Consider the following 16136-nt stretch of genomic DNA (forward strand, 5'->3'; position numbering starts at 1 on the left):
ACTTGTCAAACAAGAATCAGAGTGGAAATTAAGGAACCAGAGTTTCAGAGACTGTGTGGATTATTCTATTCAAAGGATAAAACCTCATTTCTTTTTATGTACAAGAATGATAAAGGGAGAGGGAGGCAAAGAATAACTAGTACAGCCTGGAAAGAGGCTCACTCCAGAAAGCATTGAAAAATCTACAGAACTTGATCAAATGAAAGAAGAAACAGCCAGGTATGTTAATCTCTAAAGACAGCCTTGCTAAACTGTAACGTTTCTCTCTCCATAAATATTGGAAACAGGGTTACTCAGCCTCAGCTGGGGCCATTTATCAGCCCAGTCAAGAATTCAAGGACAAATAGGTAAGCTCCTTTAAAAAGATTCATTATATTTAGCCAGGCTAGCCAATTGACAAGGCATTGGGCTGAATGAAAATCATCCTGACCCTGGGACAATAAAATTGTTATTCTTGCAACTGATTCAAAACTTGGGCTCTCAAACAACCTTCAGGGAGAGCCTGACCTGACCTTATCAGGACTCTGGAGATTTTTCCATTCCCATTTCCAAAACAATGCCATTGATTTCTATAAACAATAAGCAACTGGGATTCCAGGTTAAAAAAGAAACATCGAAATATCCTGGTACAAGTGTTGAACCTCTTGCTTCTTGGGAAATGAACCTGAAACTTAAATATAACCTGGAATTGGCATAGAGAATGTTTATAGTTGGAATGTTGATTAAATCCCTCCAAGTCCCACAGGCTCTTATCTACAAAGCAGTAAGCTCCACTTGCTGTGACTCTATAAACACTTGTATTCTCTCCAGTGGTTAGATTGCCTCCTACAAAGATGTTACATCAGTAAAGGGGACCAATTGCCTTTTTGTTTTCAGGGTAAGAGGCCATCATTAAGCCCAAGTATACACATAAGGTTCTGAGTGAATTGACATACATTACCTGTTTTCCATCATTTTTTACCATTTCAGAAAAAAATCATTAAAAATGGGATAAAACTTGATTGAACATTATTAACCACAAAACCAAAGTCAAAATAAAGATCCAGAGAATTGAAAGGTGTATTAACTGCTTCATGTAAAGGATATAACTGTTGAGTATAAACCAGAGTCCTCTAACTCTGTTCTCTTTCAAAATCATTTTGGGGGGAAAGTGTTTTTACCATAGGACTGTACATGCTTAGGAGACACTTGAAGGGGCTGGGTGCGGTGGCTCACGCCTGTAATCCCAGCACTTTGGGAAGCAGAGGCAGGTGGATCACGAGGTCAGGAGATGGAGACCATCCTGGCTAACACAGTGAAACCTCGACTGTACTAAAAATACAAAAAATTAGCTAGGCGTGGTGGCGGGTGCCTGTAGTCCCAGCTACTTGGGAGGCTGAGGCAGGAGAATGGCATGAACCCGGGAGGCAGAGCTTGCAGTCAGCTGAGATCGCGCCACTGCACTCCAGCCTGGGCGACAGAGCGAGACTCCATCTCAGAAAAAAAAGGAGAGACACTTGAAGGTTAAAGAAATGGCAGGCCTATTGCACTACATTAGCCTATCCATTTAAACCAAAAAGAAACACTAGATGCAGCATTTCTGCATAGACAAATACAAGGTTGTGCTGTCTCAATGTCAGAGCTCTTCTCCACTGGTTGAAAAGAGTTAAACTTCCAATTAATATCAGAAATGTACTTAGGCACCAAGCCACAAGAAAAGTACCAACACATAGCTTAGAATATTGTCCAAAGAGTCCCTGTGATGCCAGGGCATGGTCCCAAGGTGGAGCATGATCTTATTCCAGAAGGAGTATACACACAGCACAAAGAAGAATATAGAGTGTGAGTGTTTCAACAAACTCAATTGGAAAATGTGTATACAGAAAATCTCAAGCTCAAAAGTTAATCTGGGGCTGGCCAGAATAGAACATAAATCCAAAGATGAAGTGTTGGACAGGTTTAAGAATGAAGATTAGCAAATGAGAATAAGCTAGATGAACCCAAAATTGCTACAGCACATGAAACTGGAAGAACATATCTTTTTTTTTTTTTTTTTTTGGAGAGAGTCTTACTCTGTCTCCGAGGCTGGAGTGCAGTGGCACGATCTCGTCTCACTGCAAGCTCTGCCTCCCTGGTTCACACCATTCTCCTGCCTCAGCCTCCCAAGTAGCTGGGACTACAGGCACCCGCCACCACGCCCAGCTAATTTTTATATTTTGTTTAGTAAAGACAGGGTTTCACCATGTTAGCCAGGATGGTCTCGATCTCCTGACCTCATGATCCAGACGCCTCAGCCTCCCAAAGTGCTGGGATTACAGGCGTGAGCCACCGCGCCTGGCCTGGAAGAACACATCTTTAACAGCATGAACAGCATTTGAGTCAGATTTGTTTGATTAGAAGACCCCAGGATAGAAAAAAGAAAGTACAATTAAAATATTTAGGCCTGCCATTTCTTTAACCTTCAAGTGTCTCTTAAACATGCACTATCATACAGTAAAAACACTTTCCCCCCAGCATGATTTTGAAAGAGAACAGAGTTAGAGGACTCACATTTCTCCATTTTAAAACTTACTACAAAGCTACAATAATCAAGACTGTATTATTGAAAGAGTGGTAAACATGGAGGTCAATGGAATCAGATTGAGAGTCAAGAAATAAACCTTCACATTTATAACCTGTTGATTTTTGACAAGGATGCCAAGATAATTCAGTGGCAGGAAGAACAGTCTTTTCAACAAATGATTCTAGGACAACTGGATTTTCACATGAAAAAAAAAAAAATGAAGTTGGACCCCTACATAACACCATATGCAAAAATTAACTCAAAATGGGTCTTCAACTAAAATATAAAACTATGAAACTGTTTTATTTGTTTAAAAAATGGGTAAATCTTCATGACCTTGGACGATGCAATGGTTTCTTTAATAGGACACCAAAAACCCAAGCAACAAAAAATAAATTGGACTATATCAAAATTTTTAAATGGTGATTCAAAAGACACCATCAAGAAGGTAAAAATAAAACCTACAAAATGGGAAAATATGTATAAATCAAATATCTATTAAGAAACTTATTGCAGATGATATAAAGCACCCTTATAATGCAATAATAAAGTGACAACCCAATTTAAAAATGGGTAGAAGATCTCAGTAGAGATTTCTCCAAAGATTTGCAAATAGCCTATAAGCCCATAAAAAGATGCCCAATATACTTAGTCATTAGGGAAACTGAAGTCAAAATGACCTAAGAGAGGATGATGGCATAGCCAAGCTTGGTTGAACACACCTAAGAACCCACCCACATGGCCACATAGCACTGCACCAGCAAGAAACACATATCAACCCCCAGCACAACGATGCATGTGCCAATCTTGCATGGGCCCTGGTCCTGCTTCACCAGCCCCTAGGCAATGTGATTGCAGCCCCAGTCAAAATCCATCCATGAAAAAGTCTCTCAACAAACCAGAAGTAAAAGGTAATTTACTCGATCTAATTAAAAAACCAACAAAATCAAAAAGGCTGTAGTAATAATAATAATGAAGCACTGAATGCTTTGCTCTAAGATCAGCAAGAACACAAAGGTTTTCACTCCATTCACTCCTATTGAACATAATCCTGGCAGTCTAAGCCAAGGCAATAACAATGTAAAATAAAATAAAAGACATGCAAATTAAAAAGAAATAAAACTGACCCTACTCATGGATGACATGAAAGTTCATGTAGAAAATCCCAATAATTCCACAAAAATAAATGTCCAAGTACCAGTAAGTGAGTTTACTAAGGCTATAGGATACAAAGTCAAAATTAAAAATTCAATACTGTTTCTACATACTAACAATAAACAATTGAAAACAAGAATTCAGGTCAAGTGCGGTGGCTCACGCCTGTAATCCCAGCATTTTGGGAGGCCGAGGTGGGCGGATCACGAGATCAGGAGCTCGAGATCATCCTGGCTAACGTGGTGAAACCCCGTCTCTACTAAAAATACAAAAAAATGAGCCAGGTGTGGTGGCAAGCGCCAGTAGTCCCAGCTACTTGGGAGGCTGAGGCGGGAGAATGGTGTGAACCCGGGACAGGGAGCTTGCAGTGAGCCTAGATCAAGCCACTGCACTCCAGCCTGGGCGACATAGGGAGAATCTGTCTCAAACAAAAAAAAAAAAGAAAGAAAACAAGAATTCTAAAAGCGATACTATTTACAATAGCTGCCCCCTAAAGTGAAATACTTAGGTATAAGTCTAACAAGGCATGTAAAGAATCTGTAATGTAAAACGTTGATAAAAGAAATCAAAAACTGTAAAACTGATCAAAAGAAATCATAAAAGACTAAAATAAATGGAGAGACATAAGGTGTTCAGGAAGTGGAAGATTCAACATAGTTAGCATGTCAGTTCTTCCCAAAATGACCCACAGATTTAATGGATTTCAATCAAAAATCCATGCAGGAAATTTTGTAGATAGATACGAGCTGATTCTGACATTATATGGAAATGGAAAAAAGAATAGTGAAAAACATTTTGAAAAATAAGAAAAAAGTTGGAAGAGTGACACTCATCTAAGACAGTTTGTATTGGAAAGGGGATATGCACACAGATCAACAGAAAAAAAGAGAGCCCAGAAATAAACCCACACAAATATGGCCATTCACCCACATAAAGCATACAATTCAGTAACTTCTAGTATATTCGCAGAGGTGATAATCAATTTTAGAATATTTCATCACCTCAAAAGGAAATGCCACATTAGCAGTCGCTGGTCATTGCTCCCCAATTCCCCTAGGATGATGAATGGTTTCCTACATTTCCCTAGGAAAGGGGGAAACCATTCATTTACTTCCTGTCTCTACAGATGCCCACTCTAGACATTTCCTATAAATGGAATCATACAATTTACAGAAACATACACCCATGAGATACCACTTCAAACCCACTAGGATGGCTATGGTCAAAAAGATAGATAATAACAAGTGTTATCGAGGATGTAGAGAAATTGGAACTCTACCTCTCTGGTGGGAATACAAAATGGTGCAGCTGCTTTGGAAAACAACATGCATATGCCATCTTCTTTGACAGTTCCTCAAAAGGTTAAACATAGAGTTAGAACATGACCCAGCAATTCCACTCCTATACACCAAAAAGAAATGAAGGAATATATCCACAAAAAAAAGCTTGTACATAACTGTTCACAGCAGCATTATTTATGAAAACTGGTAAACAATCTAAATGTCCATCAGCTGATGAATGAATTAATAAATTATAGTATATCCATATAATGGAATGTTACATGCTGCAACATGGAAGACCTTTGAAAACAAGCTAAGTGAAAGAAGCCAATCACAAAAAAACACATATTATATAATGCCATTTATAGGAAATGTCCAGAATAGGCAAACCTAGGGAGACACAAAGTAATTAGTAGTTGTCTGGGGCTGGGGAGGATGGAGAAGATGAGGCTGACTGCTAAGGGATACAGGATTTCTCTGTGGGATGATGAAAATGTTCTAAAATTGTTATAACCCTGTGAATATACTAAAACCCACTGAACTGTACAGTTTCAATGAGTAAATTATATGGTATATGAATTATATCACAACAAAGCTGCTACCAAAAACAAAGCCACATGCTATTGTGGCTTTATTTCGCTATTACTTTCCTCAATAGATGCATTTTTGGAGTTCCCTTATTTTGAGGGACATATATCATCTTCCAAAATTAACTTTCTCCCCCTTCTACCATGTGAAACCATTAGAAGGGGCAATCTATGAAACAAAAAGCAGGCCCTCACCAGACACAAAATCCACCTTGATGATAGATTTCCCAGGCTCCAGAACTGTGAGAAATAAATTTCTGTTGTTTATAAGCTTATACGTATGAGTTTCTAATGAGAGGTGATTGTTGGACTGCACACTCAAAATGGCACAAAAATCTTACTTTGAGAAAGCAGAATGATTGTAATCAATATTTATAATCTATATGACCCAATTTCTTTCTTAATTTTTTTTGAGACAGGGTCTTGCTCTGTCACCCCGGCTGAGTACAGTGGCACCATCATGGCTCAATGTAGCTTCAACCTCCCAGGCTCAAGTAATCCTCCCACCTCAACTTTCCAAGTAGCTGGGACTACAGGCATGCACCACCATGCCCAGCTAACTTTTTATTTTTTGTTGAGACAGGGTCTTGATATATTGCCCAGGCTGGTCTCAAACTCCTGGACTAAAGTGATCCTCTAGCCTTGGCCTCCCAAAGTGCTGGGATTACATCTTTCTTAATTTGTATTGCAATGAGTTAAGATATGCAGGGAGGGAGTTAAATATAGAGTGTATAACTGTGGCTTCTGGGTGATCCAGGTTTGATATGGAAATTGGGAATATAAAAGAGAGTAAGAACAAAAAACAAACAAGCAAACTCAATTTCTCACCCCTGCATACATCAAAAAGACTGAGCTCTAATTAAATATAAGAACTATTTTGCATATCCTTCTAAGGCTTCCAGCACCTGTGCAATCTGTCCACTTCTCTGTCTTCATATTGGGTCATGTTCCTCTTCCCTCTGGGCCTCTTCTGGAAATCTCTTCCCTGTATATTTTCTCCACTTACTCACTGATAATTCCTACTTGTCCTTCCAATCTCGGTTTTAAAATCATTTCGTCTGGATAATAGTATTGAGATGGGAGAGTTCCCCGGCCCTCCTCACAGGATATGGGACAGGGGTGTGGCTCTCTGTTTGGGCTGGGCCACCGCTCAAATCCCTTACAAGATGGGGAGCACACAGATGGGCAAGTGTGGGAACCAAGGTGAGCACTTTTGGTCTCCGGCCCCACAGCAGCATCTGGGGGTGGGTGCCTGTGACTCCTGAAGCCCCAGTGTTACTGTGCTCTTTTAGCTCTGCCATTCATGATGGCTTAAGTGTTAAACAGCTCAGTGGACCCCCTTGGGACCCAAGTCCTTGTTCAGCATCCAGGAAGAATCAGGTCACACACAGACTTGAAGGATGAATGCAGGGGTTTTATTGAGTGGTGGAGGTGGCTCTCAGTGGGATAGATGAGGATCTGGAAGGGGGAATGGAGTGGGAAGATGATCTTCCCCCTTGAGTGTCGCCATCCAGTGGCTGATCTCCTCTCCAGTTGTCCCCAGCTGAACTCTTCTGGGCATTCAGATGCTCCTTCTCTGCTGAGCCACTCTGCGGTTCATCTGCTCATCTTGTCATCTGCTTCTGGAGCCTGAGGTCTGAGATTTATATGGGTACAGGATAGGGGGACATGGTGGGCCAAAAGACAACTTTTGGGCTTGAAAACAGGAATGGCTGTTCTCATTTAGGGCTGTGGGTTTCCAGGCTTGTGGGTGGGGCCTTTAACAGGGAATTGCCCTCTTCTAACCAGCATTTCCCTGTCTCCTCTTTGTATCAGTATCATATGCTTACTCTTAGCATAACATTGATCATATTATATAATGAAAAGTGAACCATTTTTCAGTGTTTACTAGATGCTAGGCACTGTGCTAAACATTACATATATGAAAACAGCTTCACAGAAATCACATGAGGTAGATGCTATTGATTACCCTACTTCACAGATGAGGGAACTGAGGCTTAGACAGCTTAAACAACTTGCCCAACACCACACAGCAGTAAGTAAGAACATCAAGAGTTGAAGGCAGACCCACCCCCTAAGCCTCTAGGCATCTTGCTCATTTACTTTTCTGTCTCCTCACTTAACAGTAAGCATCTTAAGAGTCAGGATGATATTTTGCATACCCTTGCCACATCACTAGCTGCTGTATTATAAATGTTGAAAAAATATTTGCTGAATCAATAAATAACTATATTTTCAAATATACACTTAATGTTTTCTTTGTTCATAGACTTTTTTGTTCCTTTCAAAACTTGGGGAATTTCCATATGGCAGCAAATACTCCCGGAAAACCAACGACAAACAGGGCAAAATTTTCTAAAGCAATCATTTCAGGGCTCTGGAAATTGATCAAAGGCATACAAAAAATTAAGAAGTGGTTACTGATTGAAAAACCACTCAACTTTAAGTAAGAATAGTGGATGTCTCTGGTATCCTGGTCTGGAGCTGCTCCATGGTCACTCTACCAGGGCAGGGAAAGCAGCAAAAAATCAAGTTTCACTTCCAGAGGGGAATGACTGGGTCCATATCCTATGTATTACTATTATTTTTTTCTTGAGACAGAATCTTGCTCTGTTGCCAGGCTGGAGTGCAGAAGCATAATCTTGGCTCACAGAAACGTCTGCCTCCAGGGTTCAAGCAATTCTCCTGCCTCAGCCTCCCGAGTAGCTGGGACTACAGGCACCCCACCATGCCCGCCAAATTTTTGTATTTTTAGTAGAGACGGGGTTTCAAAATGCTAGTCAGACTGGTCTTGAACTCCTAACCTTGTGATCTCCCCACCTCAGCCTCCCAAAGTGCTGGGATTACAGGCATGAGTCACCGCACCCAGCCCATCTCATGTATTATTAATGCTACCTTCTTATTTTACTACTCCAGGATTTCTCAACCTTGGCACTATTGACTTGAGGCCAGTAATTCTTAGTGGCAAGAGGCTGTTCTGTGCATTGTATTAATAGGATGATATTCTGTAATATCTCTGACCTCTACCCACTAGATGCCAGTAGCACCCCTTACCAAGTTGTGAGAACCAAAATTGTTTCCTGACATTTTTACATGTGCTCTGATGAGCAAAACTGCCCCCAGATGAGAATCACTGGTTTTGGTTATTACCTCACACTTTACTGTAAAAAAGTTAACTCAAAATGGGCTGGGTGTGGTGGCTCACACCTGTAATCCTAGTACTTTGGGAGGTTGAGGCAGGTAGATCACAAGGTCAGGAATTCAAGACCACCCTGGCCAAGATGGTGAAACCCCATCTCTACTAAAAATACAAAAATTAGCCACGTGCGGTGGCTGCTATCCCAGCTTCTTGGGAGGCTGTGGCAGGAGAATGGGTTGAACCTAGGCGGCAGAGGTTGCAGTAAGCCAAGGTTGTGCCACTGCACTCCATCCTGGCTGATAGAGTGAGACTCAGTCTCAAAAAAAAAAAAAAAAAACTTAACTCAAAATGTATCATAGACCTAAATGTAAGAGCTAAAACTAGAAAACTTCTAGAAGGAAACAAGGAGAAAAATCTTTGTGTCCCTGGTTTAAGCAAAGAATTCTTAGATATTATAACAGATATATCATCCATGAGGGATAAAAAATGATGTATTGGACTTCATCATGATTAAAAACTTTCTCATGTCAAGAGTCATTATTAAGAAAATGAAAAACAGAGACTGGGAGAAAATATTTGCAAATTATGTAATTAATAAAGATCTTGTATCCAATGTATAAGAAGAAACATTAAAACTCAAGAATAGAAAAACAAACAACCCAAATTTAAAATAAGCAAAATATTTGAATCAACATTTCACTGAAGATTTATAAATGGTTCATAAGTACATGCAAAATGTTTGACATCATCAGTCATTATGAAGCCAGCCCCGTTGTCTCATAGAACTGATGTTTATGGTTTCTTTTAAATAAACATAGAAATTGACCCTCCTAGTCTTACAAGTTATAAAAGTTAAAATTGTCTTATCCGAGTTCCTTTTCCTTTCTGAGGAAACCAACTCTCATGTCTCCCAGACAGTATTAAGGAACTAAAACTTACCAGGTCATTGCATCTGGACAGTAAGACATAAGACCTCTTGCCCATCATGACTGCCTGTCTAACCACCTGCTTTCTGTTGACCAACATCTCTTCCTTAACCTTCTCTAATTCCTGTTTTAGTTTCTTCCCTGCTACATAAATGCCTGATATTAGTTGATGAGGAAGATGAATTTGAGACTGACCTTCTGTTCTTCTTGGCTGCAGCACCTGATTAAAGTCTTCTTCCCTGGAAATAATTGTTGTCTTAGTGATCGGCTTTCTATGCGAAGAGCATTGGGACCTAGATCAAACCCCTGGCATCAGTAACAATTAGGGAATCAATACCACCATGTGATACCATTATGCACCCACTAGGATGGCTATAATTTTAAAGAACAAATAAGTTTTGGTGTGGATGTGGAAAACCTATAATCCTATTCACTGCTGGTGAAAATGGAAAATAGTGAAGCCTTTTTGAAAAGAGCTTGGCAATTACTTAAACAGTTAAACTCACTAAACATAAACATAAACCTGGCAATTCATGCATAGAAATCTTCCAAAGAGTAAATATCATATGTCTACACAAAGACTTGTAGGGAATATTTATAGCAGCATTATACAGTATAGCCAAAAACAACCCAAATGTTCATTAAGTTGCAAATAAATAAATAAAATGTGGCATATACATATAATGCATACTATTCAGCAATAAAAATCAAACTACTGATACATGTTAAAACATGAATGAACCCTAACAGTTTTTTGCTAAGTGAAAGAAATCAGATGCAAAAGAAAAACTATTGTATGATCATATTTATATAAAATGTCCAGAAAAAGCAAATCTATAAATTCAGAAAGCGAACAGTTTCCCAGGCCTGGGAATGAGAGGGATAACTGCACATGGACATGAGAGAATATTCTGGAATAATGGAATTTCTAAAACAGGATTGTTGTGTTGGTTGCACAACTTTGTAAATTTACTACAAATCATTTAATTGTATACTTAAAATGGATTAATTTATGGAATGTAAATTGTGCCTCAATAAAGCTGCAAGGGAAAATAACAGCAAGTAGTAGGCAGTAGAGAAGTTATAGGTGAAATATTGGCAATATATTGATAATTGGTGAAGCTGGATAATGGATTATGAGGATCTTTATACTATTCCTTCTACATGTGTTTTTGTTTAGAGTTAAGGATACTGGCCAGGCTGGTGGTTCACGCCTGTAATCCTAGCACTTGGGAAGGCTGAAGCAGGAGGATCGCCTGAAATCAGGAGTTTGAGACCAGCCCGGGCAACATGGTGAAATGCCGTCTCTATTAAAATTACAAAAATTAGCTGGGTGTGGTGGCACATTCCTGCGGTCTCAACTACTCTGGAGACTAAAGCAGGAGAATCGCTTGGACCCAGGAGGTGGAGGTTGCCGTGAGCCAAGATCGTGCCACTGCACTCCAGCCTGGGTGACAGACCAAGACTCTGTCTCAAGACAAAAAAAAAAAAAAATTCAATTAAATCAAGGATTCCAATAAACACAATTAAACACAATTATCAGTATACTTCATGCCCAAAGTAGCCCTATAAATAATTGAGGTTGTAATGTAGACTTCCAAGAAGGCTCAGAATGGTTCTATTTTCCTAAACATTTCGATGTCTATAGGATAATTTACATAATATGATATTAATGACAGCAGAGCTTCCTAAAGAAATCTTAAGTTTCTACTAATGGGTAGATCTTGGCAGGTTCTTCTCTAGAAAAAGCTTGCCAAACTGAAGCATTATTTGAAATTCACTGACTAGGCTGAAGTTGTAGCAAACAGCTTCAGCATTCTAACACCCTCTTCTGCTAACTAGTCTGGTACACCCAAAAATGTCTTGTTTTCTCTTTTCCTGAGAGTTGACTTTTTTTTGGAGTTTTGCCTTACAATAAGCTCTACTTTTCTGGAGAATCACTAACCTGGTGGAAAGAACCAGGTTAGTGATTTTGGAATCCTGGTGGAATTTGCATTCAGAACTGGGTCAGATCTAGTTCCAAACTTTACAAGCTGTTTGACCTTCAGCAAATTGACTAATTTGTCTCTTCAACAACAACACAGTATTATTAAACCTGACCCTGCAGAGCTATTGTGACTACTGAATTACATAACCTATATAAAGCACATGGCACGTTATGGGTATCAAACAAATAATGTATTTATGATCCAAGCCATTTTAAAATTGAGAACTGTGGCCGGGCATGGTGGCTCATGTCTGTAATCCCAGCACTTTGGGAGGTTGAGGTGGGAGGATCACAAGGTCAGGAGTTCAAGACCAGCCTGGCCAATATGGTGAAACTCTGTCTCTACTAACAAATACAAAAATTAGCCAGGGGTTGTGGCACATGCCTGTAGTCCCAGCTACTCGGGAGGCTGAGGCAGGAGGATCGCTGGAACCCAGGAGGTGGAGGTTGTAGTGAGCCCAGATCACACCACTGCACTCCATTCTGGATGACAGAGCGAGACTCCATCTCAAAAAAAATTGAGAGCTCTTTTACCAAGGACCCGCCAACATGGGCCGCGTTCGCACCAAAACCGTGAAGAAGGCGGCCCGGGTCATCATAGAGAAGTACTACACACGCCTGGGCAACGACTTCCACACGAACAAGTGCGTGTGCGAGGAGATCGCCATTATCCTCAGCAAGAAGCTCCGCAACAAGACAGCAGGCTATGTCACCCATCTGATGAAGCGGATTCAGAGAGGCCCTGTAAGAGGTATCTCCATCAAGCTGCAGGAGGAGGAGAGAGAAAGGAGAGACAATTACATTCCTGAGGTCTCAGCCCTGGATCAGGAGATAATTGAAGTAGATCCTGACACTAAGGAAATGCTGAAGCTTTTGGACTTCGGCAGTCTGTCCAACCTGCAGGTCACTCAGCCTATAGTTGGGATGAATTTCAAAACGCCTCGGGGACCTGTTTGAATTTTTTCTGCAGTGCTGTATTATTTTCAATAAATCTGGGACAACAACAACAAAAAAAAATTGAGAGCTGTATCTCATAATAACAAAATATATTGACTATTGTTACAATCTTAATAGATTGTGGAAAATGTCAAGATTTTTTAACCCGACTTTACTGATGATGATGCTGCAATCTAAGGACAGATACCCGAAAATTTAGGAGTAGAATCTGGACTAGAAATTCAAAAATGGAATCCCATGACTTTTGAAGTAAGTTTAGCAAAATGATTAAATGTCAGCTTTTAGTCAGATAGCTTCAGTTTGGTCTCTAGCTTTACCACTTCCCTTAACCTTTGTATGCTTGTTTCCTCATCTGTAAAATTAGAATACTATTAGTAGCTATCCCAAAGTTTTGTTCTGATGATTAAATGAATTAAGCATACCAAGAAGTTAGAAAATCAGACCCCAACAAATGCTAATTAATGTTAATTTTCTGAATTCTAATATATACTTCTTTATATTCTGTATCTAATAATCAGCTGGTCTTAAAATTGAAAATGTTAATTTTAGTAGCATTTTCTTTTTTCTCATAAAGTTATTTTGAATTCTGTTTTTTACAACTGATGGTTAGACTCAAGAAAATATCAAGTTATCAATTTGATATCAACTTGGCTGAGTTCTGTTTCTTCTACACCTTAATATATCAAAAGTTATTAAGATCATGAAGTAAGCTGAAGGCTGGGGTCATATCTTACTCATGTGTATAATTCCATTACCTAGCTATAACTATATACTGACCTGAAGTATATATAATTTTAGCCAAGGATGCTGCTTTAGAAAAAGAAATAAGATCACAAACACAAAATTAGGTTAATATTTATATAGAATAAGAACAGAAATTACAGCAAATTACTGGAGCTCTGGAGATGTCTTTGAAGTTATCTTTCATTTTCTTTGGAGTTTCAGTGTTACGACGGAAGCACTTACAAAGAAATACTTCCTGAAAGCAATCTGGCCTCTACTCCCCACTAAGAATACTCTGCAGTGTCCTGCAAGTCCCACCACTCACAGAGACCCAAGCAAGTGAAAGTCCCTGAATTTTAAGCTTCATTTGCTTCACAATGCGTTCACTTCTGTCCATGGCTCCCTCAGTCCTCCAAGTCTCTGAAGCAAAGTTACCATCCCATTTCACCATCCTCTTACCCTGCTTCACACTTTTTCATGGCATTTTACATTTTCACAGCACCCGAGAAGTCTTTTGTGTTTTTGTTTTTGTTTTTGTTTTTGAGACGAAGTCTTGCTCTGTCGCCCAGGCTGGAATGCAGTGGCACAATCTCAGCTCACTGCAGCCTCTGCCTACTGGGCTCCAGCGATTCTCCTGCCTCAGCCTCCTGGGTAGCTGGGATTACAGGCACATGCCATCACACCTGGCTAATTTTTGTATTTTTAGTACAGACGGGGTTTCACCATGTTGACCAGGCTGGTCTCAAACTCCTGACCTGAGGTGATCCACCCGCCTTGGCCTCCCAAAGTGCTGGGATGACAGGCCTGAGCCACCGCACCGAGAAGTATTTTTTGTTGTTGTTTATTGCCTGTTTCCCTCCCCTCCCCCCACTGAAATGTGAGCTCTAGTATTAGGGTAGTGTTTGTGTTGTCTCCTGTATCACTGGTGTCCAGAACAGTAAGTGACACATAGTTGGATCTCACAAAATTTACCATTTGTTGAGTGAATGAATGAATAAACAAATGAAAATCAGGCTGAAATAATGTCTTACAGCTTGAACTAATTATTTGCCTGAAGTACTTTTCCTTTGGTGGAGTATCTATTATACATGCCTAGAAACAAAAATGGTAACATGACATCTTCACAAATGTGTCTATTTCTAACATTTTGGAATACATTAATTTAATGTTGGCATTCCAGGCAAAATAATTGCAAATTTAATAAACCTCTTCAAAGAAGATAATCCTAGCAGTCATCTGACATCTTTTTCACACTGTATAAATATTATGATTGAAACTGCAGACACTGATGAATTATACTCATTAATTTATATTTCAGTTTCTTAATCTAAATTTACTAGGTTAGTTAATGTAGTTAACAGAATGACTAATAAATATAATTCAGAAACCATGGTAAACTAGAAAGGGACCAGTGTGGGAGGAAAAATTAAAATACTCTTTCTTTTCAAACTCCATATCCTATCAATTCTCAAATAGAGAAGAATTAATAGTTTATTTCAAAACCCTAAAATAATCATAAACAGCTTGAGCAACTAACAACCAGGAATTAACAAATTCTTCCTAATATGCCTCCTTGTTATAAAACAATAAAGCAAACGCTATTACAATTATTTATCTTTTAGGGATACAATTATCTTTTAGGGATTACAATTATTTATCTTTTAGGGATGCTCTCTTAGGGATAACCCATGCATAACTGTATAAATTTAGCAGATGTGGGATAACAGTTGTTAGTAGGGCAGATTGCAGATTGCATATCAAAGGAATGCCTTCAAGATATGGATTAACTGTAATTGTCTCAGTATGTCTTGGGATTCATTAGGTTTCTCTGCTTCAAGCTTCCTGATGTCCCCTGTACCTAGATCCATTTGCTGTTCTCTGGGCAGATGCTTCTCTGACTTCCAGCATTTTCTCATCAAGACCAATCTTCTATATTCCCTAAGATTCTGGACTTCCGACCATCTATACATCTAAAGCAGCACCTTCAGGAACTTACATAAATTTTACTTATATAAATTTTCCCTTATTATCATCAGTATATACCAGTAAACAGATGTCTACATGTTCAGAAGAGGATGAGAGACTAAAGACCAGAAATTAATTTTAAAAATCTGGAAAGAAATTCATGCAGTGACTATGTTCATCTTTTGTTCCTTTTTCCTTCTTTCCAGATCAGTTTTTGATGAATTTTTTGATGAAAAAAATGGATTTTTCCACTAATGGATTACTCAAGGTTATATATTTTTAATGAGTAAATTTCAATAGCTCTGTATTAGCAGCATATCACTAAACTATCTTAGCAGCACCCAGACAGGAATTTTTTCCCAGAGTGAAAGGCAAAGAGTTATTATCCCTTTTCAACTAGATTTTCACTGGATTTTATAAATGTAGGTCACATACTGTATCTCCATTGTAAAACTCAATAATAAGCAACAGCTTAGGCAAGAGGAATTTTCATAAAATAATAATGTAGGTGTTGGTCTAAATCCCTCTGTGGGACTTAGCAGGGTGCATCTTTGCACTGTCCTTGGCAAGGAGGATTCAAAGTGCTCCCCCTGCATTCTGGATTTAGTCCATTAGCCTTGACAGCTCCTATACACTATCTGTTTGTACTGAATACATGGGAAAGGTCTGAAGACTGTCCACATATGAACAAAAGAAATAACTGAGTCCTATATAACAAACCTTGATAACATCCCAAAAAAATAAGAGGTCTCCATCCTCAAAATGTCAGCCTCAGGTAACTGAATAAACAAAATTTCCAGATGTTGAAAGTGGCTCAGTTGTCTCAGAACTGAGGTTTATGGTTTCTTGGAATAAGCATAGAAATTGATCCTCCC

At 39.1% G+C, this 16136-nt stretch overlaps 1 pseudogene across 1 annotated transcript; it reads left to right on the forward strand.

Annotated features, from left to right (window-relative positions):
• Positions 1-12147: 12147 nt before the first annotated feature.
• Positions 12148-12620, forward strand: LOC105507490 (annotated as a pseudogene). The gene has a single exon (XR_001001114.1). The product of XR_001001114.1 is annotated as a 40S ribosomal protein S17 pseudogene (transcript).
• The last annotated feature ends 3516 nt before the right edge of the window (positions 12621-16136 follow it).

The sequence above is a fragment of the Colobus angolensis genome, unplaced genomic scaffold (assembly GCF_000951035.1).
Source record: "Colobus angolensis palliatus isolate OR3802 unplaced genomic scaffold, Cang.pa_1.0 Scaffold15, whole genome shotgun sequence".
Lineage (NCBI taxonomy): Eukaryota > Metazoa > Chordata > Mammalia > Primates > Cercopithecidae > Colobus > Colobus angolensis.